A 5,061-nucleotide genomic window follows, 5' to 3' on the forward strand; every position below is an offset into this window, starting at 1 on the left:
ATGTCATTTATAATTAAAAGAAATGATGAAAACACAACCAGAGAGCTGACTGTTAAGTATAGGACTGATAGAACTTAGCAGACTCCGAACAAAATTCTCATTTATAGTAAGCTGAGACCTGATTCCCTAAAATATGTAACAGTAGGTTTGAGGTACAAAATGAAATAATGTAAATTTACTTCAGCATGAAAAGGATTTTCAAACTTGTACAAACAGCTCATGATAAACTCTATCCTTTCTACACTGGTCATTTCTCACTTATGTCCAGTTTTGTGTAATGGTTTTTAAGAGAGATACAAACAATACAACTTAGAGAATGGTTAGATTGGTATGGAATCTTACACTATTACTGAAAGAACAGAAGTTAAGGCAAGGAATATGAAGTTGTGAGGAGGAGATTTTTTCATATGCTTTAACCACTTGTCAGTCCAATTATTTAAATACAGGATGACTAAAAATTTCATGCTTTGTTTCATTAATTTTAGAAAGTATTATAACAGAAAATATAAAAGACAATAATTTTTTCAATGTATCCAATATGACAATTGACTGGATGAAATGACATTTGCCCAAGAGATGCTTAGGATAGTAAGTACAAAACAAATATGCTGCCCCGGTGATGCTCTGGGTAAATTGTTAAGTGGTTAAATTGTGTCTATTGGAAGAAAAAATATATTTTATTATTTTTTTCTTTGACAAAACTGGGAATAGCAATTATGAATATCTAAAAGGTAGATTGTAAACCAATATGAATAAAGCTTCAAGCAGTGTACTCTTTTCATGGTATTTGCCATGGGTTACATATGAATTATATTAGCTATTTTATTCTTTTAATTTATTTTTATTTTTTAAAGAGAGTAAAAATTAGAATTAAAACAGAAAAAATTATGTGATACAGAATTTCACTTAACAAAATAAGATGAATTTCAGAGTATTAGTTGTAACACATAGTGTTGTCTTCCAACCAGTTATTTATATTACCAGATATATGCATATAAGATTGGAAGAAGAAAGAAATGTATAAGAAATTAAGATGAGAAAAGGTACAAACAATTGAAAAGAGGAGACAAGCCAAACTGGGTGTTATCTGCTCCTTTCTACAGATCAGCAAAAATCCACAGTACAGTTGTCCAAACCATCCTGCTTGCATGCTAATATGTTGGTTATTTTCTTGGAAATTCCAGTTGATCTCAAAATGTTTCACTCTTGAAATAGACTCCCCTCTCCTGCTACCAAGTTAATAGCTAAGAACATAAACTATTTGTACTATATTGTATGGCATTTGTAGAGCCTGGGACAATGTTAGGTAAGGGTGTTATAAGTGTATGTTCAATAGATACTATCAGTGCTTATAGGAAAATATTAATTTACACTTTTTGTGGTGTTATTGATAGAATTCAGGGCTTCACATATGCTAGGCAAGCATTCTACCACTGAACCACTTCCCAGGCCTTTAACTTGTATTTTTAACTTACATGATATGCACATGGCTAGGCCTGACTCTTACCCTTAGGGAAGGAACTATAAGTTGCTTTATTTAGTTTCCACATATTTTATACAGACTATTACCATAACCCATCACACTGTACCATATGGATGTATTTATTCCTGCCAATAAAGCAAGCTGAGAAGGACTATGTCTTACCAAACTACATATGAAATTCCTGGAGTTCCCAGCCAGCTCAGTAGGAAAAGAAATAACAAAAGAAGATTTAAGAAAGAAAGGAGTAAACTATAACATTTTAAAAGAATATGATGATTGTCTATACTGAAAACACTAAAGAAGGCATGCATGGTGGCATAGGCTTGTAATCCCATCATCTGAAGTGTTGAGACAGGAGGATCACAAGATTGAGCCTATCAGCTTAGCGAGAGTCTGTCTTGAAATACAAAGAAGAGCTGAGGAAGTAGCTAAATGTGAAGGCTTTGAATTCAACACTTACTATTAGAAGCAAAAAGAAAGAAAGAAAAAAGAAAACCACTAAGACTCTCTATACCAATAAAAAAAAAAAAGAAAAATAAGGATGCAAAATATTGCCACATGTAAGATGACACTGTTCCCTAATGGTGAGGTGTCCAGCATTTCTAATCTCTCTCTGTCTTGCCCAAAGAATTGACTGGGATAATCACTGAACAGGCAAACACAACCTTTATTTAAAGTGAAGGAAGGAAACAAGAAGTAAAAAAATAAAAGGAAAAAAAATAAAGAAAGGAGAAAAGGAAAAAAGGCAAAGAGAGCAAAGGTATGTCCCGCATGCAGGATAGGCCACAGCAGAAGCAGGAAGACAGCCAAGCATGAAGGTCACAATGGCTGCAAAGTCCATAGGTGCCATCCTTTATACTCTTTCAGATCCAGTCCTTTGGAAGTTGTTCTGTCCAAGCATCCTGGTTGTGAGTAAGAGGTCACATCGTGTTGTCATCTCCTCTGTTCCAGATCTTTATAACTGACAGGTTACATTCTGAGACGTAAAATCTGAAACCCACAACTCAAGGGAGGAAGTATTTATTTTGGCTCTCAGTCTCAGTCCATAGACAGTTGACTCCAAGGCACAGTGGCATGAAAGAAAGGTGTGTCACAGGAGAAACAGCTCATCATGTGGCAGAAAGGGATCAAGGGAAGAAGGAAAGAAACAGACCTTTCCAGGCCATAACTGTAGTGACTCGCCTGTTTTTATTTAAATACCTGGAGAAAAGCCCAAGTTTTTAGAGTTTAGTATTTCTTACTCGCGTACTTTTGTCTAACTTTCCCAGGATGTTTCCTCGGGTTTTGAAAGTGAGTTGGGGGCCACGTGCAGTGTCACTCATCTGTAGTGCCACCTACTTGGAAAGTTTATGCAGGACTGTGCCAAAAACTGACCAGGGATGGAAGAAGACAAAGTGATTATGGTGTATTAATAACCTGCCTGTTGATGAGACATAGTACCTGGTACCCTCAACTTAAAAATGGAGGGATGAAATTTGGTTCATGGTACAGCAGTTCAGTCCCTGGCTGGCTCCAAGGCAGAGATGTCATGGTGGCAGGGTGTGGTGGAGGAAAGCTGCTCCTTCCATGGCAGCTATGAAACAGAAAGAAAAAGGGGAAACCAGGGAGGAAGGTCTACCTTCAAGTGCCCCACGATACCTCCTCCAGCACACTTAGCTACGAACTGTGCAGCTCACTGATGGATCAGTCCGCTGATGAATATAGCACACCCTCAGGGTTATCACCTTCATAAAGCCCCATATCTGAACTCATGAAACTTTTTGGGGGATGTTTTAAGTCTACACAACAAAATTCCACTGCAGCCCCTAGAAGGTTCATGTTTATACCATTATGTAGACTGCATTTAGTTTGTCTCTAAGAAGCACCAGTGTTAACAGCTCCAGCATTACTGAAAAGTCTAAACTGAGACTCAAGACAAATTCTTTTAAGACTCAAGGCAAAGTCTTAGCAGTCATCCTTTGTAAAAACTTAAAAAAACAAGTTCCATAATCTCAAGGTACCGTGGCACAAGATAAACTTTCTCATTCCAAAAGAGAGGAATATGATAGAAAAGAATCAGGCCAAATTAAAATACAAATTTAGTAGAGAAAACATATAGTCCTGACACATGGTGGTAAAATATGAGTTCCAAAGACTTGGGCAGCCCCACCCATATGGTGTTGCCAGTTACAACTCATAGGACCTCTCTCAGGCTCATTTCTCTCTCAGGCTGGAGCTGCCCTTGGCAGATGTTCTATATTCCTGGAATCTCTGACTTCCTGTGGTCACCTCTATACTTTTGGCTTTATTCCCAGAGTGTCACACACTTTCCTCATGGGAGCTCCCTGCTTGACATCTTAGGACTTCCTTTAAAACATGATTGGATAGATAATATATCAACCACTGGGGGCTGGAGAGATGGCTCAGTGGTCTAAAGCACCTACTTGAAACAAGCTTGGCAAAGCACAGGGACCGCAGTTCGATCCCCCAGCACCACATGCCAGCCAGCCCTGCCCCCTGGTGGGCTGAGCTGGCCACACACACACACAGAATAAATAAATGTAATAAATAAAAATAAATAATTAAAAAAAAATTAAAAAATATATATATATCAACCACTGTTAATCAGCTATTCTTAGTTTGAAAATCTACAACATTTGTAATGTACGTTGCCCTGTTTCTTTCTTTGTTTCTGATTTTTGTTCTTGCTTTGCTTTGACTTTTCAAAATAAAATTAAACTAAAACAATAAAACAAAATCTGATTGGAAGCCTTTCTGACCCCACAACTCATGCATTGTATGTGGAGGGAAATGCAGTATCCAGTCAATGCCACAAAGGTCTTTTGTCAGATGGATCAGTGTCCAGGCCCCCTTGGACTATAGGTATAATAGCCCCCAAGTGCCTGAATGGCTGAGCACTGTGAAATGAACCCCAAGAAATCACTTCTATAGGGACCCTTCTCAAGCAGAGGTCCTAGGGCTCACTTGTTGAATGAAAGATTCACACTCTGGCTCCATTAAGTCTGTGATGGGTGGGGTTTTGCCTTTATGAGATATCTTCAAGGCATCTGGCTTCTTGTCCTTGAACAAAGTACTTGGTTTCTTTCTAATGGTGGTAGCTTCTTTAGAAATCACACTTCTTTTGGCACAACTTCACATGAGGTTCCTTCTGGGGCAAATTTCAAGTTTTTCCATTTTTTATGCTAATCTTTTGCCCCAGTTATCACTACAAACTTGGCTAAAACCAGCTAGCAGTACCCTGCCCCAGCCTGAATAATGAATTTCTTTGAAATTTCCTCTGCCAAATTAAGTAGCCCACCATGCTTGATTTCAGTACTGCACAAAGGATCACGACTCAGGCAAAACACAGACAAATTTTCTGCCAGAATGTAACAAATATAGCCTGTAGCATGACTTCCAATAGAGTCCTTGTACAATCTCTTGAGCCTAGCCTTTACTGTCCAGAGTCAGGAGTTTTTATTATTCTGTTCTGAGCTCCAACCATAGTCATCAACCAAGCTTGTTTATAGCATTCTCAGGCTTCTCTAGCTAGCATCTCCAAACCTGTCCAAACTGTTCCCACAAATACATTATATTAT

This window comes from Octodon degus, unplaced genomic scaffold (assembly GCF_000260255.1).
Source record: "Octodon degus isolate 3935 unplaced genomic scaffold, OctDeg1.0 scaffold00119, whole genome shotgun sequence".
In the NCBI taxonomy this organism is placed as follows: domain Eukaryota; kingdom Metazoa; phylum Chordata; class Mammalia; order Rodentia; family Octodontidae; genus Octodon; species Octodon degus.